This window comes from Myotis lucifugus, unplaced genomic scaffold (assembly GCF_000147115.1).
Source record: "Myotis lucifugus unplaced genomic scaffold, Myoluc2.0 scaffold_25, whole genome shotgun sequence".
NCBI lineage: Eukaryota > Metazoa > Chordata > Mammalia > Chiroptera > Vespertilionidae > Myotis > Myotis lucifugus.
In genome coordinates, this window is record NW_005871073.1 from 10,182,699 (window position 1) to 10,199,653 (window position 16,955).

The following is a 16,955-nucleotide window of genomic DNA, read 5'->3' on the forward strand; positions in this document are numbered from 1 at the left end:
GCCCCTCTGAGAGATGTGAAGATTTGTCCTCTATAACAAGATTAATGCCTTTTAAAAACATTTATAATGATACTAAAAGTACACTATGATTAGGATAAATGTCAATAAAAATTTGTAAGTGTATCTCTACTGAGAATTTTTGACAGAAGTTTATGAGGGAAAAGTTCGAATAATCAAATGAAAATGACAGAATAAAATTCTAAATGCATGATAGGAAATAGCAATGATTAGTCAGTTGGCCTATTTCAGAGAAAGCTCGGAAGAGTAAGCAGCCGGTTGACTTCTAACTCTTTGAATGATGTAATTTAAGAAACACCTTCTCCTAAAGCCCTTAACTTTCCTATCAACCAAACAGTCTACCAGTTGAACTAGGCCACAGACTTCAATTATCTGCTGATTAGATATCTGACTGGAAATTAACTGAGAAAGACTAATAGTGACGTGGTAGCATCCTTGCTGACATTCCTTGTCCTTTCCCTCTGTTAGATATTCATGGATTTTTCATATGTAGACAGTTGCATACATTTAATGGGCAAGATCCATTGGTCCTGGTATAGTGTATTCTACCCAACCACTGGCTCCTCTCATCCCTGTCCAGGTCACATTCCCCACTGTTCACTATCGGCAGGAGAAAGACAGATACACAAAACCATGTATACAGATGTAAAATGCACTCAGGAAGCTCATAATCTAGAGCAGCAGAGATTCAGTAGGGGCTAATCCTCCACTCTCCCCAGGGACATCTCCCAATATCTGGAGGTACTTGTGGTAACAGGACTGAGGGGTGCTACTGACATGTAGAGAGCAGAGGCCAGAGATGTTGCTACACATGCTACAATGCACAGGACAGCCCCACAACAAAGAATTACCCAGCCCATCGGCAGTGGTGCCAAGGCTGAGAGGCCCTTATCTAAAGGGTAAGATGAGACATACAATCCTATATAATAAAACAGCAATATGCAAATTGACCATCACACCATCACACAAGATGGCCACCCCCATGTGGTCTCAAGATGGCCAGCAGGGGAGGGCAGTTAGGGGCAACCAGGCCAGCAGGGGAGGGCAGTTGGGGGCGACCAGGCAGACAGGGGAGAAGTTAGGTGTCAATCAGGCCGACAGGGGAGCGGTTAGGGAGCGATCAGGCTGGCAGGCAGGCAAGTGGTTAAGAGCCAGCAGTCCCGGATTGTGAGAGGGCTGTCCAACTGCCAGTTTAGGCCCGATCCCTGGCAGTCAGATATCCCTTGAGGGGTCCCAGATTGGAGAGGGTGCAGACCGGGCTGAGAGACACCCCCTCTCCTCGCCCCCGCCCATGCATGAATTTTGTGCACTGGGCCTCTAGTGAAGTATAAGCAGAGATGAGTATGGCATGGGCTCTAACAGAGACAAAAGTTAAGTGTGATCAGATAGACAACATTTAGACAGGTGGATAAAATTCAGTGTTGGGAAGGGAATAGGGAAAATGGCATTCTAATAATATGTTGGTGAGCATGTAAATTGATACAACTTTTTGGGAGGGAAATTTGTATCAAAAGCTTTAAAAATATATATAGTATTTCTATCTTTGCTTCCTTTTCATTCCCAGCTCTTCCTTTGCCTTCTCTTTCCTTCCCCAGAACTGAGGGATAAGCCTGTGGTTGAGAATGAAACACGATGGGAAGGAGTTTGGGGAACTGCGCACAGGCTTGGGCAACTTGGTTGGGAAGCCACACAGAGCAGCGAGCTGGAGGGACTGGAGGCCAGGCAGCCAAGGACAAGAGGCAGTGGGTAGGGAGGTGGACACTGAGGAGACCGGATGGCCTCTGTGGTTGAGGAATGGGCTACTTTGAGCAAATAAGTACAAATATTAAAGATAATAGGGTCAAGTTTCTAACTGCCAGAGCAGATACGTACAAAGATATGAAGGGGAGTCCTGGCCAGTGTGGTTCGGTTGGTGGGGTGTCATCCTGTGCACTGAAAGGCTGCTGTTTTGATTCCTGGTCAGGGCACATGCCTGGGTTTCGGGCTAGATCACCAGTAGTGGGCGTGCAGGAAGCAGCTGATCCATGTTTTGCTCTCATGTTAATGTTTCTGGCTCTCTCCCTCTCCCTTTCTCTAAATATCTATCTATCTATCTATCTATCTATCTATCTATCTATCTATCTACATATATATATTAAAAGATATAAAGGGGAAAGAATAGAAAGATCCCTGGGTGGTGGATTGGAATTGGAGGTATTAGTATGAATGATTTTAATACAGGGGCCTAATGTAGAAAAATTTATAAATGTGTCTGTTTATATTTCCTAGCTCTGTTCTCTAAAAAACCTAAAGCAATGACACCCCAGTAACAATGGGCACATCAACCTTCCAAATCTTGGTTTCTAAATACCATTCTCTCCCAAAAGGGAGGAATAACTAACTCAGAGAAAGTACAAGATGAGCCTGGAATATCATGTAGTGCCAGGAACTGTTTAAATGCTCAGTGAATGATAGGGATGTCAAAAGGCCAGCCCAAAGGGACTCCCACGGGCCAAACTGAGGACTATGTGAGCATAAAAAGAAATAGTAACAGATTTCAACATATTGCTTACAAAGGAAATCCATGAATACTTCCTAATATTAATAAGTAAATGAGGGAGGAAAAAAGTTCTCCCTTACAGTAGAATGTCAACTAATAAATATAAGAGTGATAGAAATAAAGAATCACTATTTGGCAGCCTCAATAGAGGTGGCTGACTCAGGCAGAAGTCATTAATATGATAAGGCTGTAGGTGGAGATTTAATGAGGAATAGGCTATTAGCATAACCTTAGAATACTTCCCCACAAACACCATACATTTCAAAGGGGAAAATGATAAATTTAAGGTGAGAAGATCTGGCAGACACCCACATAGCCGGCCAGGTGACCGAGGCCAATATTCCAGTGGTGCGACAAGCTGACATTTTATACCAGCTAATTTATGCGCTAAGAAGAGCAGAATATGTATTCCTGCCAAGAACACAAGACCTGAGTCTGGTTCTGAAGAAATACCTGCTAGATACAGGCTGAGTCATCCTGCAGAATATATGATCTACAAGGACTTAAGGCATAGGGAAAGTCCAAGAAACTATTCCAGAAGAGACATGGCAAATTGAATATGGATCAGACAGGAAAAAAAGACATTTAGGGGACAACTGTTGAAATATGAATGGGCTCTGTGGATTGGATGGTAGTGTTGTACCAATTCAATTTCCTGATTTGCTAGTACAATGATTAATTTTATGTGTCAATTTGACTGGATTAAGGGATGCCCAGGTAAAACATTATTTGGGTGTGTCTGAGGGTGTGTCTGGAAGAGATTAGTAGACTGAATAAAGAAGATCGACTTCATCTATGTGGGTGGGCCTCAGGTGACACATGGAGGGCCTGAATAGAACAAAAAGGTAAAAGGGCAAATTTGCCCTGTGGCTTGTGCTGGGCTTGTATCTTCTCCTGCCCTTGGACATCAGTGCTCCTGGCCTTGGGCCTTCGTTCTCCAGCTTGTAGACGGCAGATTGTGGGACTTCTTGGCCTTTGTGATCTCAGGAATCAATTTCTATAGTAAATCTCCCTCTCTCTCTCTCTCTCTGAACCTTGTGTTTGGATTTCTAGCTCTCCTTGGAGAGTGAAAGACTCCGACCGACTCCACAGGCCACCTTTGACTCTCCTAGCCTTGGTTCATCTTGGGGCAGCTCCAGAATCTCTGAAGAGGAGGGGCTTTGGGGCAGTCTCAGTCAAAGGGGACCCAAGGAGGCTGCCTTAAAGCTGCATTTACAAAGCAAGCACACTGCTTTTATTTAGATCTCATGTTTATTTGGGCAAACTGGCATAGCTTATGGAGGGGCCAAAGTGCCCTCCAACCCGGCCCTGCCACCTGCCAAGCCATCTCTTGAAGATACCACTGAATTGGCGCATGGCCTAGTGAAGGCCAGGGCTAATAAAACTGCAGCCCAGTGTCCCAGGGAACAATGAAGACATAGGCCTAGCTGAGGAGTGTCTGGGGGGAGCCTGAGAGGTGGGTTGGCGCTGATAAATATCCTTTGGAACGGGTGAGGGAGGCTATACTGGATACTGGGCGGGTTGTTTTCCAGAGTGACACCCAGTCTGGCCCTAAGGCTCACTCTGCAAAGCACTAAACTGACTCAGTCTGGCCCAGCCTGAGGTATCTGAATGATTCACATCTGAGAAGAGGCAAGGTCCATGGGGCCCGGACAGTGTCAGGATCACAGGCGAGGAGTTCAAGGCAGGAGGCAGGCAGGACAGGAGGCTAGGGGCCAGGTGCTCCAGAGGCCAGGCCAGGAGAGGAAGAGGAATAAGGAGGAGGACATCAGCCTGGCGGGTGAAGAGGAGGTGGGCACAACTCAGAAAATCAGAAACTTCCTCTCACTGGCTACTGCTCACCTGGCTTCCCACAGACAGCAACGCGTATCTTTCAGATGGAATGAAATAATTAGATTAATTGTTTGCGAGAGGAAAATGCTTGAGTCAGTTTGATGCCTTGCAGGGTGAACCTTAGAGCCCCAAGTTAGCAAGAAAGCACAGGGCAGTGAGGACGGCGTAGGGCGTCCCATGTGGATGTCTGATGAATGCCATCATGCTCTCCTCTGACACTGGCTGGGTGCTCTTTGTTTTTGTTCATTAAGAACCGAGACGAGCAGACAGTACAGGTAATTGTAAGAGGGAAATCAAGCCTTTTTGAAACTTTGCCCTGTGTCTTCGATTGCACAGTATTAGATATTCTCAGTCCTGAAATTTATCTTCCTCTTGTATTCCCCACAGAGCAGTTTCTCAACCTTTGGCACGATTTCATCTTTGATGTCTCATTCCACATCAGAGGCCAGGAGAGAGGGGTGCGGAGGGACTGCAGCCCTGCCCACTTAGCACACCCACATGGACATCCTACCACCCCCTACAGCCTGCCAGGGGTGTCCCACATCTGGAGGTCCACCTCTTCAATCCCAATGTTTAATTCCAATGTATCCTCACAGGGTACAAAACTCTTTCACCTACATGACTTATTGGGCCTCAACAACAACCCATGCAGCTGGGTAAAAAGGAATGATCATCCCCATTATGTAAATGAGAAAATGAATTCAAGGATGACAAGAGATTTATTCAAGATCACAAGAACTCACGAAAGTGGGGCTGGGATTAGAACCCAGACTCCTGTACTCCAACTCCCCTCTAACCAGCACCGTAAAAGCACAAACTCTCAGGGTTTCTGCAGACACCTCTGCCATCGACAGCAGGACTAAGTTCCAGGGACCTCCTCCCCATACATACAGACTCCAGCATGAGGGACAAAGGATCAGCGAGGCCAGAGAGGAAGCGGCTCAGTACCTGCAGGAGGGATGGGGGGTGGGGTGAGGGGGACAAAAGGACCAGAGCCAGGAATGGGGGAAGCAAGTGAGGAAAGTGCTCGAAACTTCTCAAGGATCCATCTTTGCCAGAAAAAGGTAGGGTTGCACCCATGTTTCCAGAAATATCAATACTTTAATGTTCATCTATCTAGAAGGAAAAGAAGGCAACCGACATCTAAGGAGCACTTCCTGTATATCAGGTGCCCTGCTAAGTGCTTTTCTCTGTGAATCTCGGGAGGTGGATGTCATCTTTGTTTTTCCAGACAAGGAAATGAAGGCTTAGAGACGCACAGCCATGTAGCCCAGGTCACAAAGCCCGGCCTGGAACAAAGGCTGGTCTGACTGCAAAGCCCTTCTCTTGCCTTTACACCACATTCATAATGCCCTGGGCCTGGGCTCTGCCATGTAGAAGCTTGCAATCAGCCTTAACCACCCTGATGGATATAATCACAGGCCAGAACGCATTCTGAACTAATGTACACTCCCGGGAGAATGGCTAATAGGTCATCTGAGCCATTGTTATCCCCACTGGAGTTACAGTGATTCCCCCTTGCTCCAGCCCAAAGAAATAAGAGGTTGGGCTTAGGTTGTGGTGGATTCCTGCCCCTCAGCAGCAAGATGGAAAACCTGGGAGAGACCCAGCCAGCCCTAGGCATGTGGTGTTCTCATTTCAGTCTTCATTCATAGAAAACATACACAGATCTGTTCTATCCAACATCTTGTAAAACAGCCAGATACCTAAAGGAGACCTGAACTGATAGCGTGTGGTAGTTGATTTATGCATTTGTCAGAATTAAAAAAGAGGATGTGTCATTTGTAGTTAAAGTTATAAAGACAAAATAAAATAAAAATAAATCAAGAAAAAAGTGTGCCTAACTGATCTATTTTTCTAGTTATATGGTAGTGACAATCAAATTAAGTTATGTCCAGGTGGTCAGATGTCCAGATATTGGGACATGACACCGGGTCCCAGACTCAAGGCACAAAAGACAACTCTGGAAGCTTATCTCAAATACATCAGCCTCACTGGCAGGGTTTGCTTGCTGTTGTTTTGTTTTGTTTTGTTTTTTTAAGAATAACCCAGTTTGTTTAGACAAGCATGGTGTTAGCAGAGCCAAGGTTGTGTGTTTCTAACTGTATCACTTCTGTGGGCGTGGAGGAGGGGCGGTGAGGAAAATTCTACTCACTGGATGGACCACACAAAAGTGGATCCAATGTCTCATGGGAAGCAGGCGAAGCAACTACTGATAGACACTTCACTGGGAAACCTTAGCAATACAAGAGCTTATGCATTAATGAAATGTGGTGTGTGCATGGAGTAACAGCCTACTTATAAAGGAATCATCTGTCTGTGGCCAACGTTCACTTTATTCTCCAATTTATACAAACAGGTAGGAACCGTGAGCAGCTAGGTGGCCCTTAACTTCTAAAGTAACATTCCAAGACCAGGTATTACTCTGGGTGGCAAAGGACTAAGGAGGCAAACGTGTTGCAATGACAACAACAAATTACAGGTGTGTGTGTGGGGGCGGGGGGCATTTCGTGGAAATTATTCGCTTAAAAGTTGACCTACAAATGCTTTGGGGAACCGTTTTAATGATTATCTTATTCGATTCAATTGTTTCCATTACTCACTGTCACTCCTCAAATTACATGCTTGAGAAATTTCTAAACAATTTTGGGTATTCGCAGCTTGCTGAGGGAAAGCAATAAAGTAACACTGCTACAGAACAAAGCCCGTTTGTCCGCCACGGGGACCTTCCCTTACAGAGCACAACCCCCTAACAGTGTTACTAGTTAATAATAACTATTTCCCGAGTGTTTAGATGACTCGCCTGGTTCGAGCTGTTCCCTGACACACCATTGTACGGGGAGTAACCGGAGGCTGAAGAATGTTATATCCCCGGGCTCCGCGGGAGAACCAAGGCGGTAAGACCGAGTTTGGAGAAGCAGCACCTGTGCAAGCGGAGCCCTGCGCCCAGCCCACAGCCCACGGCCAGAGCGAAGCCACCGGCGCGGGCATTCCGATGGCTTGTTACTCCTCGGAAAAAAGGGAGAACGGGCCGGGTGCGCCTCACGCCGCCAGGAGGGTCCCGTCCCAGGTGCCTGCAGTGGATCTGGGTCCCGAGCTGGCAGTCCCGAAAAGCTGGGCCCGGCGGAGGCCCCCGCAAGCCGGCCTCCCCACGCCCGCCCCAGAGCCCTCCCGTGCCCGGCGCCCCACTCACCGCTCACGCTCGCCCGCGCCGCCGAGCCCGGGAGCGGGGGGCCCCTGCGGCTGCCGCATGCCCTCGGGCCGTGCGCGACGGGGCGGCCGGGCGCTGGCCTTCCTCCGGGCGCGAGGAGCAGCGGAGGACACGGTGGTGGCGGCGGCGCGCCTCTTTGCCAACTGCGGCTGCGACGCGTCCCGAGCCCAAGGAAAGTTTGGCGGAGCAAGGGGTGGCGCCCAGGGGGCGGAGGGGCCGCGTCCCCGCCCTGCCCCGCCCTGCCCGCCCCAGGAGCCCGACCGTTCCCACGGGAGAGCGCCCCCCACCGGCGACGCACGGATCGGGTTCTAACGCAGATGCTCTCCTGCCTGGAACTGGTCCCCAGGAGGGTGGCCAGCCTGGAGGAGAAGGAGCCAGAGGACCGCTGCCATCCGCAGGGCTTACGGAGCCATACCTCGGAGTTCCGAGTTCGGTGCTTTCTCTCTGTCCCTCAGATGTGTTTGAAGAGGCTGCGGGCAAGTGCAGCCACACCCATCCGCCCCCACCTTCTGTGGGAAGCAGGCTCACTGTCAGAGGAACACTTGTTCTAAAACTCGAACCCGAGGGTGCAGGCAGCCCCAGAGTCCAAGGATGGTCACGTATATCTGGTTTGGGGGGCCTTTCCTAGGCATCTTTTGATTGAAACAGGAAATAAAAAAGATTTAAAGTTATGAAAGAGGCTTCTTGGCCTCCTGGGGTAAATAGTCCTGGATACTTTGTTCTTGAGAGATGAAATCTAAAGCCTCCACTGACCCACCTTTGCTAAAGAAGAAAGATGCAAAGTAAAACAATGTCATGAAGCCTTTGTTCTTTCTGAACTCTGAAAAGTAAAATAAAATCACGGACATGCTAAAAGTTGGGCGTTCCTGGTGACCTCACAGAAGGGAAATACTGTAATGCGAGGCCCTTCTTATTCATGCTTCAAAACTTTGTGCAACCCTGAGTGCTCAGGGGACTGCCTGTAACCCTTTGCCATTCATTCATTCATTCATTCATTCATTCTTCATTCTACTTCTGTATCCAACTAGGAACCATATTCCAAGAAACAACCTGTCCCCTACCACCAAAGAAATTCTGCTCTCTCTGAAGATCATGTCTTAATAATGTTTTACTCCTTATACAGTGGACCTCATCCCAAAGGCCATGACGGTCTGGTGTGCCTCAAACCTTCCCCGCGATGTGGCTAAATTTTGACCAACATGTACAAATTATTGTTGCCTCACCTGAGTGTTCAGAAAAGTACTGTGGTGACTTACAAATGAACTGTGTACAGAGGGCTACAACTTGCAAAGCTAGTACTAAAGAAAGATCTGTTTACCAGAACAAGCAAAAACCTTGCAGATGACATATGAGAACGAGGTCAGGGGAGTGAACAGCTTCAACAAATAACACAATGCTGAAGGGCAACCTGGTGAACACAGAAAAATTCCCCACCGCCAGCAAGCACTTAGCAAACGCTTGACTCAGCAAATGTGCAGCACGTCCAGTAAGTTGTTGCAGGCTGAACTGGGACCTGTAAACACCAGTTAGAGACTACTTCTGCTGGAAAAATGTGTTCCACGTTCCAAACAACTCATTAGCAAAGGCAGTTTGGAAACACATTATTGTAACTTGGAACTTCCTGAACCTGAGCATTGCAAAGTAGAACAGGGAGGTGGTAAAGCCAGATGGGATTGCCTTTCATGTATGAATCCTAAAAAGAGGAGAGAGGAGAAGGGAATACGGTGAGCTGTGCTGCAAAAAGACAGACGTTTTAGCTAGATTTTTTTTTTTAAACAAATGTGGTCTATAGCTGAGCAGAAGGCAAAGAATAGAAGCTGAAGGAAGAGGGCAGGGAAGAACACCCAGCTTACATATAGACAGACCTACACACGAGGACAGGAGAAAAGGGACAAGATGCAAAGGATAGTACAAATCAAGGTGTTGTCCCAAATCCTAGTTTTTAGAAAGAAGCTCAAGGATTAAACCATCAGAACCTTCTTTAAGTCCTTGTAGGGTCTGTGGTGTCTCTACCGTAATGTTTTTCTTAGTAAAACAAGTTAAAATCAATATAAAAAATGGCAAACACAAAGCCTGAGGGTATACTTTGCCTTAAAGATCACTGGCTGGAAAGTCATTCCGAACTTTTTCATTTGCGGGTCAGCTCCCTGTATAATGCTGTGTTTTGTGTTCCTGGAGACACGGAGATTTATAACATTGTTTCTGTAAGGGGAAAGGGGGCATTCCACAGTGCTTGATGGAAGAGTTGTGATGGCCTTGGAGACCCTGTGTCGGCCAGCATTGTACTTGGCAGGGAATAAATGCTGCAAAATAAATAAACAAATTAAATTAAAAAATAAAACTGCCTCCTGCCCAGTGAGAAGTACTGTAGGACTCAGGCAAGCTTCTTCCTTTCTGGATTTATGGGAAGAGGCCCATGTTCCTCTGTCCTCCAATTTGGCTTGGACCTCTGATCATAGGAACAGGAATTCATAGAGTTTGCAGTCTTAACTTTGGGAAATGACTGAACTGAAATATCTCAAGTCAAATGTAACAAAACTGTTATATTTTGTTCATCTGTACTAATTAGCAATTAGGATGCCTACAGAATAATGTGAGAAAGCGGAAAGGCAGTTATTAAGCAAGGGCTATAACTGGTACCTGAAATAACAATTAGCTAGGACAGCAATTTTCAACCATTGTGCTGCAAGAATTTTTTAAAATATATGTATTTTTTTATTGATTTCAGAGAGGGAGGGAGAGGGAGAGAGAGATAGAAACATCAGTGATGACAGAGAATCATTGATTGGCTGCTTCCTGCTCGCCCCACACTGGGGATCGAGCCCAAAACCCAGGCATGTGCCCTGACCAGGAATTGAACCATGACCTCCTAATTCATAGGTCAATGTTCAACCACTGAGCCATGCCTGCAGGCCGGGCGCCACAAAGATTTGTAAAACATGCAATAACTGAGTATTTAGTCAAGGGCACTGGCCCCTTTCCTTAGATTGTCAAGTGAAAAAATGACAATAGCCAACACAACAATAGCCCTCTGGTGTGAATGATTTCAAAATTATACCTATTGTTTTTTTCAGATCAGCAAAAAATATACTTTTTGGTGTGCAGCAGAATTTTAATAATTAGTTTATGTGTGCCATGAAATGAAAAAGGTTGAAAAGTGCTGAGCTAGAAGATTCTGAGGGAAGACTGAGCAAAAGGTTAACCACAGAAATCAAAGAAAAGGAGATGGCAGGAAGCCAGGTGATGGCCTGTAGAGTGTCTTTCAATTGCCTGTAACTTCAAGTGGGAAGCAATAGGAAGTCACAGAAAGAGTCAACAAACACCAAAAAATCAAAGATCAAAATCAACTTAATTTCATTTAAATTGAACAAACCATCTCATATGACATGCATGAATCTTTCAAAAATACTTCTTAGATAGTCATCCCATCACTACTTAATGTATGCACATTTTTGTGCTTGAAAAAAGAGTGACCAATGTTGAGAATAGAAGTCATGGTGGAACTCTTATTCTATGAGATATGAAAATTTATTATAAAGCCATAATGACAAGGGTGCCCCAGGGCCCAGATTTGTGCCTCTCATCCATTTGCAAAAGCATCCTAGTTTGGTTGACAAATTATATAGTGAATTTAATTAATAATTAAAACAATATGGAAGTGGGTGCAAAAACTAGAGAGAAAAACATCTGACCAGAATAGCTATCCCATATACAGATTCTGGTAAGTATAAAAATGTTTATATTTAAAGAAGTTGGCATCTTAAATCAGTAAGAAAATGAGGCTTATTCAGTCCAGTGTATTTACTTTTGTGGAGAAATAAGGTTAGATTCTTACTAAAGTGATTTTCATATGCAGTAAAAAGTTAATTTCTTAAAAAAGAGAAAGAACCATAAAAAATTTCAAAGAAAATAAAGGTTACTATTTATTTGATTTGAAGTTTGGGGTGAATGTTTTTAAGCAAAGGAAGAAAATATTAATTTCTTGACTGTGTGCAAATTAGATACTTCTGCACATAATAAAAATAATCCTGTAAGTTTAAATTCAAAAATAAAAGTAAAAACAAGGGGAGAAAACTATTTGCAGCATATAATCGGTAAAGGTGAATACCTGTCCTACATTACTTATTGAGATGCATGTAGAGAACTCTTAATATTTAAAGATTAACATTGAAACAGAAAAATAAGTCAAGTATATGAAGAATGAGTAAAAGAAGAAATACAAATGACCAAAAATATATAAAAATGAATGTCAACAAGTGTAAAACGAGTATAAATTAACATGAGATACTACTTGTCACCTATCAAATTGGTAAAGGTTTTTGATTATAGAAATTCCCCAGATTGACTAAGGTTTAAAGGAAATAGGTAACTTCATGTGGTGCTGCTGGGAATACACATGGGTAAAAGTTTTCTGGTGGGCAATTTGCAGTATAGCAGCTTTCATTCATGCTCAGAAGTACTTTTTTTCACATGCTAATAGCTCTAAGTTTTGTTTTTATTTAAATATATTTTATTGATTTTTTTACAGAGAGGAATAGAGAGTTAGGAACATCGATCAACTGCCTCCTGCACACACACACACACACCCACCCCCCAGGGAAGTGCCTGCAACCAAGGTACATGCCCTTGACCAGAATTGAACCTGGGACCCTTCAGTCCGCAGGCTGACGCTCTATCCACTGAGCCAAACCAGTCAGGGCTAATATCTCTAAGTTGAGATGAGGTTTATGATCACTGTCAGACAGGCAGCAGTTGTGATTTAGTTGTCATTGCCTGCCCATACATACCAATATTTAAAGAATGGATATCGGCGTTTGGAAGAAAATCCTGGAGCAAAACAATAGAGCACTTAAAAAAACAAAAAACAAAACTGCATCCAAATGCTCTGATGGCATTCAGATCAAGGACTGCACAGAGCCAAAAAGTGAGTCCAAAAAATGAGAAAGTTTAGGAACAAATACCATAGCCACCCATTTTGCTTCTCCTTTATGGTATACAAAAATAAGATATAAGCTGATTGTATGTTTAAGTAAGTCCAAAAAACTCTTTCAATGATTATAAAGTAAACGGTATATGAGATAAGATAGCATTACGTTTAATTGGCATCATTTTCTTTCTTTGTGTTACATAAAATACTGGGATACCTTACAATTTATGAGATCTTGAGCATAATGTACTATGATATATCAAGCACCTTAAAAATGTTCCTACCATTTGACTCAGTAAATCCACTATCCTGAAGATGCCATTGAAGGCACACAAAGGTTTTAATACAAATATCAATATTTCAGTATTATTTATACAATTGACATATTAAAAACAACCTATAAGTATAACCTAAAAATCCAATAGGAAATTGATCAAATAAATCATTATGCATCTATAAGACTGAATATTATACAGCCTTAAAAATCATGCTTCAGCCCTAGCCGGTTTGGCTCAGTGGATAGAGCTATTGGCCTGTGGACTAAAGGGTCCCGGGTTCAATTCCAGTCAAGGGCATGTACCTCAGTTGCACGCTTGATCCCTGGCCCTGATCAGGGCATGTGCAGGAGGCAGCCAATCTATGTGTCTCTCTCACATTGATGTTTCTCTCTTTCTGTCTCTCCCCTTCCCACCCTTTCTAAAAATCAATGGGAAAAATAACCTCAGGTGAGGATTAACAAAAAATAAACAAACAAAAAATCATGTCTTCAAAGGATATATAATGACAGGAACACACTCATCATTTCATATTAAATTTTTATATAAAGTAGAATTCAAAATTATATAACTAAATCTGTTTCCCTTTAAAAACAAACAAACATGTGTTTGTATAAAAGAAAAATTACCACAAATAAATAGCCCCATATGTTAACTGTAGATATCATGAGAAGGCGGAATTATCATATTTTTATTTTTATATACTTTTCCATAATTTCAATTTTTTTTTGCAGTGAACATGTATAACATTTATAGCCTAAATGTTCTAAATACAATAATTTTAATATTGGATCACATGATTTTTCAAACCAATAATTATAAAGAAATGTGTATACAGTCAAATTGAGATTTGAGGGGTTGTTCAATTTTATATGGTCCGAGAAACCAGATTCCGAGTGCAGAGGATTAGCTTCCTACCGCAGGCAAACATTTGTACTTCTCAGAAGAAAGGTCCTAAGCAAAAGCTAGACATTGTTTACAAACATGCTTTAGAGTGAGCCTTGGAGATCATGGGGTGGAAATGGTCACCCCCCACGACCAAGGAAATATTCTCTCAGGATAATAACGCCCTCAATCTCTCCTCCCCCAAGCAGGCTTTATTTTAGCAACTGTTTCACTTTCTTACGACTGTGGTAAACAGCATTTGGAAATAATAATTGAGGTTTTCTTTTACTACCTTTGCTTATTTTGCCCCTCTGACCCCTCAGCATTCATTGTTTTTGGGAGCATTTAATACAGGAGGACACAAAACAAACAACAGATCTTTAAGAGAAAAACCCCAAAGAAGAAAGAAAACAGTTTTTAGGTCTTGGGTTCCTAAATAGATTTTCTGAAGCTCAGAGCAGTAGAAAAAAAAATTATCTAAACAGCAGGGTTTGTGATTTGCAAAAGGTGGGTTCTCTGGAGCTTCAAAGGGCTAAGCACTGAAAAAAAGCTGAACACAAACTTTATTTTCCCATAAACAATCAATCAGAAGAAAACAGAAGAACCAGACCACCCTCCCTGAAGACTAGATAAAGTTTCCCAACCAGGGAGAAGAATTTGATCTAGAGAAGAAACAACAAAAGACATGGGCGTGAGGTTTCTGACCCCTCACCACTCCTCAGGCTAAGTTACTAGAGAAACATACATTTTCCCTGAGGCTAGAAACCCAGAAATAGTGTGGTAGATTGTATTATTTGAAAATGTAAGCTGCCCCTCCCTCAGGACAATGATACTTCGCTGCTTGTCCATTTGACTTACTTTGGCCAATAAAGTGTGAGCTGTATCAGCCAGCACAGAGTTCACTGTGTTCTCCTTCCCTCTACCCTGATATCAGCAGTGTCCCAGATAGAAGCAGCTCCAGCAGCCTGGACCCAGAGGGCACAGAGCAGCACCACGGCTGACTCAGGAATGACATACAAGTGGCAAGTAGACCTTTGTCCTTTGAATCCACTGAGATTTAAGGAGCATTTGTCACCATAGCAGAACCTAGCCCATTCTAACACAAAAAATGTACTATAACCCTGGCAGGTGTTGCTCAGAGGTTAGAGCATCACCCCACGCACCAAAGGGTGTGAGTTTCGATTCCCAGTCAAGGGCAGGTATCTGGGATTAGTACTTGTACGGTTATTTCTACACACATGGGCCATTTATCCTTTCTACTGATACTCATACCTTTCCCCCTCATTGTTATTTGCTGCCACAATCTCTTTTCCCACCAAAATATAATCAAAGTAAGCTATGCCCCAGTAAACTCAGAGATTTGAGTTTCCTAGAAAATCTTGTATTGTAGCAAGATAATTTATCATGACATGTTTTCTTGCTTGTAAGCAAAATATTTATTAACTAGAGGCCTGGTGTGTGAATTCATGCACGGGTGAGACTAATCGATGTGTGTCTCTCACATTGATGTTTCTCTCTCTAGCTCTCTCTCTCCAGCCCCAAGCCCCACCTTGGCGCTGGGGTCGGAGGAGCAGAGACACAAGCCTTCAAGGGGGCCTGGCACACAGCAGCCCCAAGCCCCGCAGCCGAGGCGACGCTGGGGTCAGAGGAGCAGAGACAGAGCCCGCAGGGGGGTCCGGCACCCAGCAGCCCCAAACCCAGAGGCCACAGAGGCGCTGGGGCCACTGGGGCTGCAGCAGAGACACAAACTGGCAGGAAACCTGTGGAAAGGGAGATAAACTATCATAACTTTATCTCCCTTTCCACAAGATGAGAAAACTGACCCTGATTTATTTAGTGATATGGCCCACACCTTTCTACAAGCACAGGGTATGTTGTGATCACTCCCAGGAAGGTCTGGTCAGAATACTGTCTCCAGGGAACAACACTACTGTGGCAAATCATCTAAGAGAGGAAACAAGCTTTCATTGGGTTTATTCTGAAGGTCAGAGAACATGCCACCCTAACATATGCCATGTTATTATATTGATGATCTTTACCTGCAGATGCTTGAAAAACAGCAAATGCAAAGAGAGGTTTTCACTGAAGTCTCCTTCTCAGCCTAAAATCGGACCCCCCAAAAGATTCCCTTGATGGGAAAAGTGCCATCAGCCAGTGAAGACTGACTCCTGTCACAGGTCAGGAGACTAGAAGTTGACATCACATCCAAACTTTGTTACAAACTATCTCCCCTGCCCCCATTCATCTTTCCTAAAAATCATGTACTCTCCTCTAAGAGGCCCACATATCCCATCCCCTTTCCCTAGGAAGAAGGTATTTAAATCTGGATTCTAAGCCACCTTGGGGAGTTATTCATTTTTCCCTGGGATCTCCCACATATACACGAGGTACACATGTTAATGAGCTTTGGTTTTTCTCTTGGTAATCTGTCTTTCATTACAAGGGCCTCTCCTAAGAACTCAGAAGGGTAGAGGAAAACTATTTTTCCTCCTCCATAATTCTATCTCAGGAAATCAAGTCCTGGGCTGAACAGTGAGGTTGGCTCAAGTGCCAAGCAGACTCTGCTGAGGGGAGGGAAGCTTCTAGAGGGAAATCAATGATATTGGCATCAAAGTAGGACAGAGGGCACACACATGGTTGCTGGTGGGAGTTTAAAGTGGTTCAACATTTTTGGAGAATGATTTGGCAAAATCGATAGAAATGTTCAAGGTATATCCAAGAGTCTTCTTCTAGGAATCTCATCTGCTGAGATAAAGCACGAGTGCATAAGCCCTGGTCAGAACCCAGGATGCTACTGTGGGCTCCCCTTCCACGATAGGAAAACATGCTAACAACCTGCATTTTTAGGCAAGGTGGCATCTATACTAATAAAAAGCTAATATGCTAGTTAGACTGAACATCTTCCAGGCAACCTTCCAGATGTCCTTCTGGACAAAAACATGGTGGCAGGGCTGAGGCAGACGTGGTTAGAGGTGATCAGGCAAGCAGGGGAGAGCAGTTAGGGAGATCAGACCATCAGGGGAGAGCAGTTAGGGGGATCAGGCCAGCAGACAGGTGAGTGGTTAGGAGCCAGCAGCCCCGAGGGGTCCCGGATTGGAGAGGGTGCAGGCCAGGCTGAGGGACTCCCGCTCCTGTGCATGAATTTCGTGCACCAGGCCTCTAGTGTACTATAACCCTGGCAGGTGTTGCTCAGAGGTTAGAGCATCACCCCACGCACCAAAGGGTGTCGTTTCGATTCCCAGTCAAGGGCAGGTACCTGGGATTAGT

General features: G+C 44.3%; 1 protein-coding gene across 2 annotated transcripts in view; it reads right to left on the reverse strand.

The window, feature by feature from the left end:
• LPAR3 (lysophosphatidic acid receptor 3) overlaps positions 1 to 7,776 on the reverse strand; it is an 81,441-nt gene extending 73,665 nt beyond the window's left edge. Inside the window, exon 1 of one of the 2 annotated variants that reach the window (XM_006086149.3) lies at positions 7,584 to 7,776. The gene's annotated coding sequence lies outside the window, so the exon portion shown is untranslated. The remainder of the gene's footprint in view (positions 1 to 7,583) is intronic. The other variant, XM_023751798.1, reaches the window with a different exon arrangement.
• Positions 7,777 to 16,955: the final 9,179 nt, after the last annotated feature.